This window comes from Crinia signifera, chromosome 2 (genome assembly GCF_055691185.1).
Source record: "Crinia signifera chromosome 2, ASM5569118v1, whole genome shotgun sequence".
Classification (NCBI taxonomy): domain Eukaryota; kingdom Metazoa; phylum Chordata; class Amphibia; order Anura; family Myobatrachidae; genus Crinia; species Crinia signifera.
In genome coordinates, this window is record NC_139218.1 from 127,461,428 (window position 1) to 127,478,021 (window position 16,594).

General features: G+C 52.6%; 1 long non-coding RNA gene across 1 annotated transcript; it reads right to left on the reverse strand.

Annotated features, from left to right (window-relative positions):
- Positions 1-5,507: 5,507 nt before the first annotated feature.
- LOC146058859 (uncharacterized) lies at positions 5,508-16,148 on the reverse strand. The gene is made up of 3 exons (XR_014470010.1): positions 15,875-16,148; positions 11,357-11,615; positions 5,508-5,964 (listed from the first exon to the last, which is right to left on the reverse strand). It is a non-coding gene; the product is annotated as an uncharacterized LOC146058859 (long non-coding RNA).
- Positions 16,149-16,594: the final 446 nt, after the last annotated feature.

Here is a 16,594-nt window from a genome sequence, read left to right on the forward strand (position 1 = left end):
GTGTGTGTATGGTTAGGGTTATAGGCTGGGGGGGTGTGTGTATGGTTAGGGTTATAGGCTGTGGGGTGTGTGTATGGTAAAGGGTTATAGGCTGCGGGGAGTGTGTGTGTATGGTTAGGGTTATAGGCTGCGGGGTGTGTGTGCGTGTATGGTTAGGGTTATAGGCTACGGGGTGTGTGTGTATGGTTAGGGTTATAGGCTGAGGGGGGTGTATATGGTTAGGGTTATAGGCGGTGGGGTGTGTGTATGGTTAGGGATATAGGCTGCGGTGTGTGTGTGTATGGTTAGGGTTATAGGCTGCGGTGTGTGTGTGTATGGTTAGGGTTATAGGCTGCCGGGGGTGTGTATGGTTAGGGTTAAAGGCTGCAGGGTGTGTGTATGGTTAGGGTTATAGGCTGCAGGGTGTGTGTATGGTTAGGGTTATAGGCTGCGGGTGGTGTGTATGGTTAGAGTTAAAGGCTGCAGGGTGTGTGTGTATGGTTAGGGTTATAGGCTGCAGGGTGTGTGTGTATGGTTAGGGTTATAGGCTGCAGGGTGTGTGTATGGTTAGGGCTATAGGCTGCAGGGTGTGTGTATGGTTAGGGTTATAGGCTGCAGGGTGTGTGTATGGTAAGGGTTATAGGCTGCAGGGTGTGTGTGTATGGTTAGGGTTATAGACTGCGGTGTGTGTGTGTATGGTTAGGGTTATAGGATGCGGGGTGTATGGTTAGGGTTATAGGCTGCGGGGTGTCTGTGGTTAGTGTTATAGGCTGTGGGGTGTGTGTATGGTTAGGGTTATAGGCTGCAGGGTGTGTGTGTGGTTAGTGTTATAGGCTGTGGGGTGTGTGTACAGATGGAGCGGGTCTTATTGTTGCTGGCGAATCGCCAGCAGCACGTTGCTGGTGATCCGCCAGCAACACGGCGCTCCATCTGACTGAGACGTGCGTGCGTCCCCCCACGCACGCGCGTCTCAGTATTCGGGCGGCGAGGCAGACGCAATCCTGTCCGCCACACGCTTCAGGGTGTAGATACCGGGTAACCGCCGGCAGCACCGTCGGAAGAGGACGCGCGCGCACCTCATGCGCACGCGTCCCCTTCCGGCATACAGATGGCGCGGGGAAGGGGATGGCAGCTGGCGTCGCCATCCCCTGGATAGATAAGTCCCGCTCCATCTGTATGGTTAGTGTTATAGGCTGCGGTGTGTGTGTGTAGTTAGGGTTATAGGATGCGGGTGTGTGTATGGTTAGGGTTATAGGCTGCAGGGTGTGTGTATGGTTAGGGTTATAGGCTGCAGGGTGTGTGTATGGTTAGGGTTATAGGCTGAGGGGGGTGTGTATGGTTAGGGTTATAGGCTGCAGGGTGTGTGTATGGTTAGGGTTATAGGCTGAGGGGGGTGTGTATGGTTAGGGTTATAGGCTGCAGGGTGTGTGTGTATGGTTAGGGTTATAGGCTGCAGGGTGTGTGTGTATGGTTAGGGTTATAGGCTGAGGGGGGTGTGTATGGTTAGGGTTATAGGCTGCAGGGTGTGTGTATGGTTAGGGTTATAGGCTGTGCGGTGTGTGTATGGTTAGGGTTATAGGCTGAGGGGGGTGTGTATGGTTAGGGTTATAGGCTGCAGGGTGTGTGTGTATGGTTAGGGTTATAGGCTGCAGTGTGTGTGTGTGTATGGTTAGGGTTATAGGCTGAGGGGGGTGTGTATGGTTAGGGTTATAGGCTGCAGGGTGTGTGTATGGTTAGGGTTATAGGCTGCAGTGTGTGTGTATGGTTAGGGTTATAGGCTGCAGTGTGTGTGTGTGTGTGTGTATGGTTAGGGTTATAGGCTGGGGGGGTGTGTGTATGGTTAGGGTTATAGGCTGTGGGGTGTGTGTATGGTTAGGGTTATAGGCTGCGGTGTGTGTGTGTGTATGGTTAGGGTTATAGGCTGCAGGGTGTGTGTATGGTTAGGGTTATAGGCTGCAGGGTGTGTGTACGGTTAGGGTTATAGGCTGCAGGGTGTGTGTATGGTTAGGGTTATAGGCTGCAGGGTGTGTGTGTATGGTTAGGGTGATAGGCTGCGTTGTGTGTATGGTTAGGGTTATAGGCTGCAGGGTGTGTGTATGGTTAGGATTATATCCTGCAGGGTGTGTGTATGGTTAGGGTTATAGGCTGCAGGGTGTGTGCATGGTTAAGGTTATAGACTGCGGGGGGTGTATATGGTTAAGGTTATAGGCTGCGGGGGGTGTATATGGTTAGGGTTATAGGCTGCAGTGTGTGTGTGTATGGTTAGGGTTATAGGCTGGGGGGGGGGTGTATGGTTAGGGTTATAGGCTGTGGGGTATGTGTATGGTAAAGGATTATAGGCTGCGGGGTGTGTGTGTGTGTATGGTTAGGGTTATAGGCTGCGGGGTTTGTGTGTATATTAGGGTTATAGGCTGAGGGGGGTGTATATGGTTAGGGTTATAGGCTGCAGGGTGTGTGTATGGTTAGGGTCAGAGGCTGGGGTGTGTGTGTATGGTTAGGGTTATAGGCTGCAGGGTGTGTGTATGGTTAGGGTCAGAGGCTGGGGTGTGTGTGTGTGGTTAGTGTTATAGGCTGGGGTGTGTGTGTGTATGGTTAGGGTCATAGGCTGGGGTGTGTGTGTATGGTTAGGGTTATAGGCTGCGGTGTGTGTGTGTATGGTTAGGGTTATAGGATGCGGGGTGTATGGTTAGGGTTATAGGCTGCGGGTTGTCTGTGGTTAGTGTTATAGGCTGTGGGGTGTGTGTATGGTTAGGGTTATAGCCTGCAGTGTGTGTGTGTATGGTTAGGGTTATAGGATGCGGGGTGTATGTATGGTTAGGGTTATAGGCTGCGGGGTGTCTGTGGTTAGTGTTATAGGCTGTGGGGTGTGTGTATGGTTAGGGTTATAGGCTGCAGGGTGTGTGTGTATGGTTAGGGTTATAGGATGCGGGGTGTATGTATGGTTAGGGTTATAGGATGCGGGGTGTATGGTTAGGGTTATAGGATGCGGGGTGTATGGTTAGGGTTATAGGCTGCGGGGTGTCTGTGGTTAGTGTTATAGGCTGTGGGGTGTGTGTATGGTTAGGGTTATAGGCTGCAGGGTGTGTGTGTGGTTAGTGTTATAGGCTGTGGGGTGTGTGTACAGATGGAGCGGGTCTTATTGCTGCTGGCGAATCGCCAGCAGCACGTTGCTGGCGATCCGCCAGCAACACGGCGCTCCATCTGACTGAGACGCGCATGCGTCCCCCACGCACGCGCGTCTCAGTATCCGTGCGTCGAGGCGGACGCAATCCTGTCCGCCACCCGCTTCAGGGGGCTGCGGGGACCCGGTGTAGACACCGGGTGACCGCCGGCAGCACCGTCGGAAGGGGACTCGTGCGCGCGCGTCCCCTTCCGGCATACAGATGGCGCGGGGCAGGGGATGGCAGCTGGCGTCGCCATCCCCTGGATAGATAAGTCCCGCTCCATCTGTATGGTTAGGGTTATAGGATGCGGGTGTGTATATGGTTAGGGTTATAGGCTGAGGGGCATGTATATGGTTAGGGTTATATGCTGCGGGGTGTGTATGGTTAGGGTTATATGCTGTGGGGTGTGTGTATGGTTAGGGTTATATGCTGCGGGGTGTGTGTGTGTATGGTTAGGGTTATAGGCTGCAGGGTGTGTGTGTATATGGTTAGGGCTATCGGCTGCGGTGTGTGCGTGTATGGTTAGGGTTATATGCTGCGGGGTGTGTGTGTATATGGTTAGGGCTATCGGCTGCGGTGTGTGCGTGTATGGTTAGGGTTATATGCTGCGGGGTGTGTGTATGGTTAGGGTTATAGGCTGCAGGGTGTGTATATGGTTAGGGTTATAGGCTGCAGGGTGTGTATATGGTTAGGGTTATAGGCTGAGGGGGGTGTATATGGTTAGGGTTATATGCTGCGGGGTGTGTATGGTTAGGGTTATAGGCTGCAGGGTGTGTGCATGGTTAGGGCTATCGGCTGCGGTGTGTGCGTGTATGGTTAGGGTTATAGGCTGCAGGGTGTGTGCATGGTTAGGGTTATAGGCTGCAGGGTGTGTATATGGTTAGGGTTATAGGCTGCAGGGTGTGTATATGGTTAGGGTTATAGGCTGAGGGGGGTGTATATGGTTAGGGTTATATGCTGCGGGGTGTGTATGGTTAGGGTTATATGCTGCAGGGTGTGTATATGGTTAGGGTTATAGGCTGCAGGGTGTGTATATGGTTAGGGTTATAGGCTGAGGGGGGTGTATATGGTTAGGGTTATATGCTGCGGGGTGTGTATGGTTAGGGTTATATGCTGCAGGGTGTGTGCATGGTTAGGGCTATAGGCTGCAGGGTGTGTATATGGTTAGGGTTATAGGCTGCAGGGTGTGTATATGGTTAGGGTTATAGGCTGAGGGGGGTGTATATGGTTAGGGTTATATGCTGCGGGGTGTGTATGGTTAGGGTTATATGCTGCAGGGTGTGTATATGGTTAGGGTTATAGGCTGCAGGGTGTGTATATGGTTAGGGTTATAGGCTGAGGGGTGTGTATATGGTTAGGGTTATAGGCTGAGGGGGGTGTATATGGTTAGGGTTATATGCTGCGGGGTGTGTATGGTTAGGGTTATATGCTGCAGGGTGTGTGCATGGTTAGGGTTATAGGCTGCAGGGTGTGTATATGGTTAGGGTTATAGGCTGCAGGGTGTGTATATGGTTAGGGTTATAGGCTGAGGGGGGTGTATATGGTTAGGGTTATATGCTGCGGGGTGTGTATGGTTAGGGTTATATGCTGCAGGGTGTGTATATGGTTAGGGTTATAGGCTGCAGGGTGTGTATATGGTTAGGGTTATAGGCTGAGGGGGGTGTATATGGTTAGGGTTATATGCTGCGGGGTGTGTATGGTTAGGGTTATATGCTGTGGGGTGTGTGTATGGTTAGGGTTATATGCTGTGGGGTGTGTGTATGGTTAGGGTTATAGGCTGTGGGGTGTGTGTCTGTGTGATTAGTGTTATAGGCTGAAGCGGGATGTATGGTTAGGCTGCGGAGGGGAGTGTATGTTAGGTTTAGGCTGTGGGGATGGGTGGGGTTAGGCTGCAGGTGGGAGGAGAATGGTTGGGTTGTGGGGAGTGGGATGTATAGTGAGTGTTAAGGTGCCCACAGACGCTACAATAATCGAATGCGTTTTGTACTTTTTAAGCACAAATTGCATCTTATGTACAATGATTGGATGGTGTATATGGGCTTGTGCGATGTGATGCGCGTTCCCGGGAGCCCGATATTGTATGTCTACAAAAGGACGTGCTGCACGTACTTTTTAGACTACACCTGAAATTTAACATTACAAACATGGGTTCATCACATCGCATCGCATGCATACAAGTGCACATCGCATCGCAAGCTGGAAGAAAAATTGCATAGAACCATTGTACAGACAAAAACGCATAGCACAGTACAATTGTAGCGTCTGTGGGCACCTTTAGACTGCGGGGAGCGGGGTGTATAGTTAGTGTTAGGCTGGTGGGCAGTGGGATGAATAGTTATAGTTACCCTGTGGGGGAGGGGGGTATATAGTTAGAGTTAGGCTGGGGGGTGGGGGGATAGTGTTAGCATACCTTCCAACTGTCTCACAGTGTCCCGTGGTGGTGGTGGGGGGGGGGGGGGGGGGGTAGCAGTTGGGAGACGGCCGGGACGCGATGTGTCCCTCTTAATGGCAGGTTTGGGGAGGTATGGTGTTAGACTTCAGGGTGTATGTAGTAGCTACTAACCTGGCCCACTGTGTTTCAAAGGAGGCTGCTTTTTTGGGGGACACTCTGAATGATTCACCTCTCTGCAACTCTTCCTTCATCCTGTCCGGACCTCTGGTTCCAGGTTCCCCGCAGCCGTCTTCCCCCTCCTCCACTCCTCAGCGCACTCTCCTGAGCTTCCTAACCTTCTGCTGCTGGCACCGCGTGGTTCTCCTCTTCTGCTCCCCTCCAGCTGCCAGCACCGGGACTGGAACGGCACAGATCAGGGTGACACGTGTCCTGTGCAGGAGTAGAGACAATGAAGATATGCCAGATATGCCCCCACAGTGCTTGGTATGCCCCCACAGTGCCACACATATGCCCAGACAGTACCAGATATGCCCCCACAGTGCCAGATATGCCCCCAGTGCCAGCCATATGCCCACACAGTGCCAGACAGTACCAGATATGCCCCCACAGTGCCAGATATGCCCCCACAGTGCCAGACAGTACCAGATATGCCCCCACAGTGCCAGACAGTACCAGATATGCCCCCAGTGCCAGATATGCCCTCAACAGTGCTAGGTATGCCCCCCACAGTGCCAGGTTTGCCCCAGGTGTGCGATATGCCCCCCACAGTGCCATGCCCCCCACGGTGCCAGATATGCCCCCAGTGTGCCATATGCCCTCCCCAGTGCCAGATATTCCCCCCACAGTGCCATATATGACCCCAGTGTGCGATATGCCCCCCACAGTGCCAGGTATGCCCCCCACAGTGCCAGGTATGACCCCAGTGTGCGATATGCCCCCCACAGTGCCAGATATGACCCCAGTGTGCGATATGCCCCCTACAGTGCCAGATATGCCCCCCACAGTGCCAGATATGCGCCCCACAGTGCCAGATATTCCCCCCCACAGTGCCAGATATGACCCCAGTGTGCGATATGCCCCCTACAGTGCCAGATATGCCCCCCACAGTGCCAGATATGCGCCCCACAGTGCCAGATATTCCCCCCCACAGTGCCAGATATGACCCCAGTGTGCGATATGCCGCCGACAGTGCCAGGTATGTCCTCCACAGTGCCAGATATTCCCCCCACAGTTCCAGATATGACCCCAGTGTGCAATATGCCACCCCCCCCCAGTGCCAGATATGCCCCCCACAGTGCCAGATATGCCCCTAACTTCTGTAGCATTTATCTTTGTATCGGTCAGCATAACTATAGATGACCATAGTGCATGTAGCCCTCGGATGTGATACAAAAGAGAGGTACTTACTCTGCTAGGGTTAACATGCTCTGCCAGGGGATACATGCTTGTTGTCATGGAGTTACTTGCTCTGCCAGGGGTTCACATGATATGCGTTTTTACTGTTAGTTTGTTTGCAGACAGTGACCAGTGAGCTCAGGCTTGCTGAGCTCCTCCGGCTCCACAGCACTTCCCCCCTCTCATGTGCAGACAGCATCCGGCCCCAGGCTACTGCAGTCTGCAGACACACAGTAAGACTCGAGTGATGATGAAATCATCATCTCGTGAGAGTGTCTCTGCAGAAGCTCCGCAGCGGTGGACGCCTCTGCCACTGTCTGCACACAGTGACAGGCTGCCGCTGTGCTGCTGACCCGCTCTCCTGCTCCAGATGAGTCCAATAATTAATCCTCGATCCCCCGGCACCCAGTCTTTTGGATCCCAGGGTGGAAGGTCCTGCATGGGGTTAGTCAGCATAATGTGAACTGCCTCATTAAAGCTTGATGCAATATGTCGATAGCCAGGGGCGGATTGGGGCCTAAAAGTGGCCCTGGAAAATATCTGGAAGTGGCCTCATGTGGGCAGAGCCAGCATAACAATAGGCGGCGCCACAACCAGCAGCACCGGGCCTTATATTTACTGCGGTGTATGGAGAAGGAGGTGGGGTGGGAGGAGGTGGGGACGCATCCAGCAGCAGGGCCCTGTGCGGCGTTGCCTCCACTGATACATTGCCCGTCAGGTGTGGCTCCAGAACACAATTACAGGAGGACACCATAACAGGGAAGGGAGGGGGGTTATTTGCGCATATTCCCAAAACAGTTGGCGTTGCCTCAAAACAAGGGCATGGCCTCAAAGGGAATGACAAGAGAGACAGTGGGTAACAGTGAACAGATGATTGAGAGAAGCAGAGGGTGATGTCTTGGAAAGGCAGAGTGACAGGAGAGAGAGGAAATGGGGAGATAGTACCACAGGGGAGAGGTAGATGGTGATGCAGTGGGTGATGGGGAGAGACAGAGAGACAAAGGTGGCTACAGGGAGAGACATAGGGAGCTAGGGAAGGTGGACAAAGGGATTGGAGTCAGAGTGGGGAGAGGTACAGGGGGTGGTAGAGGAGGAGAGGGGGTTTTAGAGGAGGAGAGGGGGTGGTAGAGGAGGGGACAGGGGTGGTAGGAGGAGGAGATGTGGGTGGTAGAGGAAGAGACGTGGGTGGTAGAGGGGGAGATGCGATGTAGATGAAGAGAAGGAGTGGTATAGGAGTAGAGGGGGGGTGTAGAGGAGGAGAGGGGGTGGTGGAGGAGGAGAGGGGGGAGAAGGGTGGTGGTAGAGGAGGAGAAGGGGGGTGGTAGAGGGGGAGTGGTAGAGGAGGAGATGGAGGGTTGTAGAGGAGGAGAAGGGATGGCAGAGGAGGAGAGGGTTCTTATAGGGGGAGAGGGGATGGAATAGGAGGAAAGGGGGGTGTAGAGGAGGAGAGGGGTGGTAAAGGGGGAGAGGGGATGGTATAGGAGGAGTAGGGGTGGTAGAGGCGGAGAAGGGGGTGGTAGAGGAGGAGAGGGGGGTGGTAGAGAAGGGAGAGCAGAAGCAGGCAGGTGTTTGAAAGTTACAGAAATTACTTTGCGCCTCCTAATCCTTCCTCCCCCTCAATCAAAGTGGAGAGTGTACCTCGGGCAGCTCTCCCTCTCTTCGGCGACGGACCTCCTCCTCCCACACCGGCGTGCCGGGCCTCTTGTCTGTTTTCCCCTGGTGCAGAGCCTCAACCTCCTATCTGCGGTGCAAGACTTTTTCTCGTGATCCCTGGCGCTGGGCCTCCTCCTTCCAATCCACGGTGACAGGCTTCCTTCCCGCTATCCACAGCAGTGGGCCTCCTCCTGATCCGCGGTGCTGGCAGCAGAGGGCTGCATCTCCTTGTTGGAGCATGAGACTGGGTTGTAGAGGAGACAGGGGTTAGAGGAGGAGACAGGGGTGGTAAAAAAGAGGAGGTGGTAGAGGAGGAGAGGGGTTGTATAGCAGAGGGGGGTGTAGGGGCAGGGCCATCTTAACAGCATTATGGGCCCCCGGGCAAAGAGGTGCAGTGGGGCCCCTACCTAAACAACTAGCGCCCCGGTGCCGGGGGGGGGGGGTACCTGTCGTTCGGCGCTGTCTATTTAAATCTGGCGGCGGAGGCAGCGGGGGTCCCTGCAGTCCATTAAAAATCACGAGCGCTATCCGCCGGGCTATGCGGAAGCGGAAGCGCTTCTAGTGTGAAAACACTGGCAGCACGCTGATTGGCGTGCGCCGTGCTGCCAGAGTTTTCACACTAGAAGCGCTTCCGCATAGCCCGGCGGATAGCGCTCGTGATTTTTAATGGACTGCAGGGACCCCCGCTGCCTCCGCCGCCAGATTTAAATAGACAGCGCCGTAGGACAGGTACCCGGGCGGCACAAAATGCCGCCCTCCAGTGGCCGGCGCCCTAGGCAAATGCCTAGATTTGCCTAGTGGTGGCGCCGGCCCTGCTTATATAGCACAGCATATTGACTTGCGCTTTACAATAGGAGACAGTGATACAACAAACTGGGTATTTACAGTCAGACAAAGGTATGAGGGCCCTGCTCACAAGCTTACAATCTATCAATTGATTTATTATTATGCAGCAAGCATATCACAGCACCTTACAAAGGGCCTGATTCAGTTGTGGATGCAGACATTTGCACAGTTTATTTCTGTGCAGTGATTTATTAGTAACAGCGGACGCAGATACAGGTACAGTAGTTTCTATTTGAGGGAGGGGATGGGGGCTGGTTTGTCAAACGCAGATGTGTTTCAAACATTAATTTGCAGTTGCACTGGCTCCAGCATCTTTGTTCTGATGGTTATTCTAAGCAACAATAGGGTTGCTCATATGTTTGATGTTGGCAATGTTGCATCTTTTATACTTAAGTGGTGGATTTGAGAGTGCAACTGCACCCAGCCCAACAAGATAAACTTAATAGAGGGAATATTTATCATTTCAGAAGCTTATTAGTGTATTCTATGCTTTGGTAACCAGTTTATTTTAAAAAATATCGAAACATCGGTTGACATCGGTTAACATCGGGTTCACAGTACCAATGTTTAGGTCTAAATGATGTTTTGCAACCAATGTTGAAAAACATCATTTGACCGATGTTTTCGTTCGATGTCCCATCCCTAGCGCCAGAAGCCACACTCTCACTTACTCACATGAGGAGAAGGGCACTGGGCAGTAGAACGAAGCAGCCTGTCTTCTGACACCACACCACCTTGGTCACCCACGTTGCCGACAGCCTGGACTGCGCCCGCCCTGCACAGGATTACTGGGAGAGTGGGAGGGGTCGCGGTCACGCGGTGGCGCGCTATCCAATGGCGGGGAGGCGGCCACTGCGTAACAGCGTCTCCTCCCATACTCCAAGTCCCAGTAATGCTGTGCGGTGCGGTAGCTGTTGGGTATCGGCGGCACCCGGGCAGCACCGCACACGCACCACACATACTGTGAAACTGTCTTGTTGTTGCGGCCGGAATCCGGAGGGGGGGGGGGGGGTGTTGGAAGGCTTTGGGCCCTTAACGCTGTGGGGCCCTAGGGCAACTGCCCATAAAGCCCATGCGTTAAGACGGCCCTGTGTAGGGGAGGAAACAGGGGTTAGAGGAGAAGACGTGAGGTGGTAGAGGAGGAGAGGGGGTTTAGAAGAGGAGGAGATGGGGGTGGTAGAGGAGGAGAGGGGTGGTATAGGGGGAGAGAGGATGGTATAGGGGGAGAGGGGATGTTATAGGAGGGAAGGGGGTGGTAAAGGAGGAGGAGGAGAAGGGGGTGGTAGAGGATGGAGGAGAAGGGGGTGGTAGAGGAGAAGAGGGGTGGTATAGGGGGAGAGAGGGGGGTAGAGGAGGAGAGGGGGTGGTAGAGGAGGAGAGGGGGTGGTAGAGGAGGGGACAGGGGTGGTAGGAGGAGGAGATGTAGGTGGTAGAGGAAGAGACGTGGGTGGTAGAGGGGGAGATGGGATGTAGATGAAGAGAAGGAGTGGTATAGGAGTAGAGGGGGGGGGGTGTAGAGGAGGAGAGGGGGTGGTGGAGGAGGAGAGGGGGGAGAAGGGTGGTGGTAGAGGAGGAGAAGGGGGTGGTAGAGGAGGAGTGGTAGAGGAGGAGATGGAGGGTGGTAGAGGAGGAGATGGGGGGTGGTTGAGGAGGAGAATGGGGGGTTGTAGAGGAGGAGAGGGTTGGTATAGGGGGAGAGGGGATGGAATAGGAGGAAAGGGGGGTGTAGAGGAGGAGAGGGGTGGTAAAGGGGGAGAGGGGATGGTATAGGAGGAGTAGGGGTGGTAGAGGCGGAGAAGGGGGTGGTAGAGGAGGAGAGGGGGGTGGTAGAGAAGGGAGAGCAGAAGCAGGCAGGTGTTTGAAAGTTACAGAAATTACTTTGCGCCTCCTAATCCTTCCTCCCCCTCAATCAAAGTGGAGAGTGTACCTCGGGCAGCTCTCCCTCTCTTCGGCGACGGGCCTCCTCCTCCCACACCGGCGTGCCGGGCCTCTTGTCTGTTTTCCCCTGGTGCAGAGCCTCAACCTCCTATCTGCGGTGCAAGACTTTTTCTCGTGATCCCTGGCGCTGGGCCTCCTCCTTCCAATCCACGGTGACAGGCTTCCTCCCCGCTATCCACAGCAGTGGGCCTCCTCCTGATCCGCGGTGCTGGCAGCAGAGGGCTGCATCTCCTTGTTGGAGCATGAGACTGGGTTGTAGAGGAGACAGGGGTTAGAGGAGGAGACAGGGGTGGTAAAAGAGAGGAGGTGGTAGAGGAGGAGAGGGGTTGTATAGCAGAGGGGGGTGTAGGGGAGGAAACAGGGGTTAGAGGAGAAGACGTGAGGTGGTAGAGGAGGAGAGGGGGTTTAGAAGAGGAGGAGATGGGGGTGGTAGAGGAGGAGAGGGGTGGTATAGGGGGAGAGAGGATGGTATAGGGGGAGAGAGGATGGTATAGGGGGAGAGGGGATGTTATAGGAGGGAAGGGGGTGGTAAAGGAGGAGGAGAAGGGGATGGTAAAGGATGGAGGAGAAGGGGGTGGTAGAGAAGAAGAGGGGTGGTATAGGGGGAGAGAGGGGGGTAGAGGAGGAGAGGGGGTGGTAGAGAAGGGAGAGCAGGCAGTTGTTACATAAATTACTTTGCACCTCCTAATCCTTACGAGTGAAAAAAGGGGTCGATTCAGACACATTATTTTTGATCCAAATTCGTCCCTATCCCTGATGGTCGGAGTCTGTACATGTGCAGGTGTGAGAATGCACAGACCCTGAGAGCCAATGAGAGGGGGGCTGCAACAAGCATCACTGTATCTCTCCACACCCCCAGCAGAGGTATTCATGTGCTGAACCAAACCTCTCTACCTCCCCTCACAATACACGCGGGGTACCCCTGTCACTAATGCTTTCGGCAGCTGGAGTATCTGTAATTAGCATCGACGGCAGTGGCTCCCAGTGCAGCGATGACAATGGGTCCCTGTCACAAGCGCAGATGGCAGCGGGTCCCGTTATTAATGCAGGCGGCAGTGTGTATTATCTTTACCACTGCACCAGCAGGTACCAGTCATTAGCGGCAGTGGGGGTACCTGTCATCGGGATGCGGTCATCTATTAGAATGAACTTAGGTCTACAGTCATTAGGTCTACCCCACTAGGTCGACTCCATAAAGGTCGACATGAGGAAGGTCGACTGGTCATAAGGTCGACATGGGTTTTTCACTGTTTTTTGAGCCGACATGTGCCGACAGGCGGTATTTCATGCCCTACCATCCACTAGGGCGTGGTGGGAGAATAAAATAGTGTGCCGAGCGTAGCGAGGCACCGTGCCCGAAGCATCGCGAGCGAAGCGAGTGATGCGAGGGTCCGGTTCTCATTGCCAACTGTGTCCATGTCGACTGTGTCGACATTCGGATCAAAAAACAGTGAAAAACCCATGTCGAACTTATGACCAGTCGACCTTCCTCATGTCGACATTTATGCAAATTCGACCTTAAGTCATGTCGACCTTCCTGCCAGTCGACCTAGTGGGGTAGACCTAATGACTGTAGACCTAAGTTCATTCTGACAGATGTCCCGATTCCCTGTCATCAGGGGTGTAACTATAACTTTTTGGGCCCCATAGCAAATTTTTTAAGGGGCCCCCCCTTACACTTAATAGCGCTCTCATTTATTCATACATGCATGCACTGTCGCTCTTATACATACATACACTGCCTCTATGATTCATACATACATACGCTGCCTCTATCATTCATACTGTACATACATGCACTGCCCCTATCATTCATACTGTACATATATACACTGCCCCTATCATTCATACTGTACATACATACACTGCCCCTATCATTCATACTGTACATACATACACTGCCCCTATCATTCATACATACATGCACTGTCGCTCTTATACATGCATACACTGCCTCTATCATTCATGCATGCACTGACACTCTCATTCATACATGCATGCACTGCCGCTCTCATTCATATATACATGCACTGTCACTTCCATTCATACATGTACTGCCGCTCTGATTCATACATACTTACACCATCACTCTCATTCATGCATACATGTACTGCTGCTCTGATACAGACATAAATACATGCACAGACAGCCTCGTTCATACATGCACTGTCACTCTCATTCAAATATATATACACGCACTGACTGCCTCAATCATACATACATACATACATACATACATACATACAAACATACATACGTGCACTGACAGTCTCATTCATACATACACTGCTGCCATACACCCCCGCGCCATGGCACACAGACTACTACCTCCTTCCCCCAGGAAGTAACTCCAGGCAGCCACTACTGGGGGCACCAACTCCTACCAACGAGGCAATCTTACCGCTGGGTGGGTTGATGTGGCATTTCAGAAGTTTGGATACAAACACACATGCATGCACCTGGGCCTCGGTTCTAAATCTTCATACACAATGGGCATTTTTGCCCAGCTTGTATGGTGAGAAATGATGGAGAAAATCGCTCGGCTGAAAAATGCTCAGTTCATACACAACTGAGCGTCTTTCGTCCATTCTAGCGATTTTCCCCGGGGGTGGTCGACTTCCCATAGCCGGACACTATGGAAGGCTGTCCACTCCATCACTCATCTGCTGATAATACCAGCAGATGAGCAGTGGTGGCCAGCGATGATGTGAGAACGTGCAGCAGCGCTCACCACTGATCACTGCCCCATACGCATAGGGTGGCTTTTGAGATGAAAGCAGCTATAGACAAACTGAGCTGCTTTCAGCTCAAAGTGAACCAGTGTGTATGGACCTGAAGACCAAATGATGGAGCACAGGGCAAAAATTTCCTTTGCTGACAGAAAAAAATAGCATACCTCAGTTTAAACATTGCGGTATGTGGTGCGCGGCATTACACAGTTCACGCATATCTGACCTCTGAGTTTGCTACCCCTCCTTTTTATTTTAACCCACATTGCATACCTTTTCCTGTATTTTGATGCTGAATTAAATTTTAGTGTATGAAGGATTAGTATTTGTACTGACTTCTTAGACCCTGCACTACATCACTGCCCCCTCTATACCCGCCACTACATCACTGACCCCTCTATTCCCGCCACTACATCACTGACCCCTCTATTCCCGCCACTACATCACTGACCCCTCTATTCCCGCCACTACATCACTGACCCCTCTATTCCCGCCACTACATCACTGACCCCTCTATTCCCGCCACTACATCACTGACCCCTCTATCCCCGCCACTACATCACTGACCCTCCTATACCCTACACTACATCACTGACCATCACTGACCACTCTCTACCCGCCACTACATCACTGACCCCTCTATCCCCACCACTACATCACAGACCCCTCTATAACCACCACTACATCACAGACCCCTCTATACCCACCACTACATCACAGACCCCTCTATACCCACCACTACATCACTGACCCCTCTGTACCCGCCACTACATCACTGACCCCTCTGTACCCGCCACTACATCACTGACCCCTCTATATCCACCACTACATCACTGACCCCTCTGTACCCACCACTACATCACTGACCCCTCTGTACCCACGACTACATCACTGACCCCTCTGTACCCGCCACTACATCACTGACCCCTCTGTACCCGCCACTACATCACTGACCCCTCTATATCCACCACTACATCACTGACCCCTCTATTCCCGCCACTACATCATTGACCCCTCTATACCCGCCACTACATCACTGACCCCTCTGTACCCGCCACTACATCACTGACCCCTCTGTACCCGCCACTACATCACAGACCCCTCTGTACCCGCCACTACATCACAGACCCCTCTATAAGCTACACTAATGAACTCTGTACACCCTTGTACATCAATGACCCTTCTAAACCCACTACATTACATACCCTTCTAAACCCTATGCTACTGAACTAATATACTGTCCATAGTTACACATATTGTATATAAACACAAACACTCATATATACACTGTCCATAGGTACACATTGTATATCAATATATATAGGCTTGTATATAAACACAAACACTCATATATACATATAAACCTTGGAATATACAGATTGTATACACATATACAATTACCAGAAACACATATACAAATGGCACATATACACACATAACTATTCCAGTTTATATATAGTTACAGATGCTAATATCTATATACAAGTACCAGATACTGTAACAACAGCCAACCCCCCCCCCCCCCCCCCACACACACACACACACACACAAACAAACAAACCACTGACATGTATTTTTCCACACAATCACATGCAGACACACACACACACACACACATTTAATGAAAGCAACAGGGCCCACCCACATATGTTACACATAGTTTTACACACACAGAGACATACTTAGTCCATTCCACACACATAAGCACTGACACATGTTTCTAACATAACAACTATTTTGGGATAGCCCCAACCATGTCCCCTCACAAAAGCACTCACCCAGGCCAGCAGCTCCTGTGCTGTGATTTGTGACTGTGGACCGTGGAGAAGGGAGGAAGCAGTTGAAGCTACCCGGGAGGAGAGAAGAGGAGGAGCCTGAGGTCAGGACAGTGGACACAGGAGGGGAGGGGCTAGCCTGCGTGAGCTCAGTTAGCTCATTGGTGGCTGTCCCAGGCAAAGAGGGACTGCACAGTGACAGGTCCTGTCGTGACTGTGTACAATACAGTCACAGTGCAGCAGCACTTTGTCTCCCCACTGATGCCTGTCAGAGCAGTCAGGAGCACACGCTGCACTGCATACCGGCCACATGTCTACATGTGCACGGCACATCTGCAGCCACAAACAGTTCTATTGCAGTGGCCTGGGGGGGCAGCTGGCACCCTGCCCAGCATGCCGCCCCTGCCCAGCCCGCCACTGATGTTGAAAACCGCCACTGCTGGCTCATGGAGCTGCGCTACTACTAGAGGAGGAGGCGGGGCAGTGGCGGGAGGAGGCTGAGACGCATTCAGCAGCGGAGCAGCTGCTGAATGATAAAATACCTACTGTACATGTGAAGGAGACTGTATTTCGGCGGCGGGCGGCCTCACTATGATCTGCCTCCTCCTGTGAAGGGACGGAGGAAGGCATGTAACTACGAGCGTGTAACCCTAATCTGTGAAGCGTGGGAGGCAGCAGCGGCGGCAGCAGGGGAGTCTCTCTGCATCTTGGGTTATGCTCTGC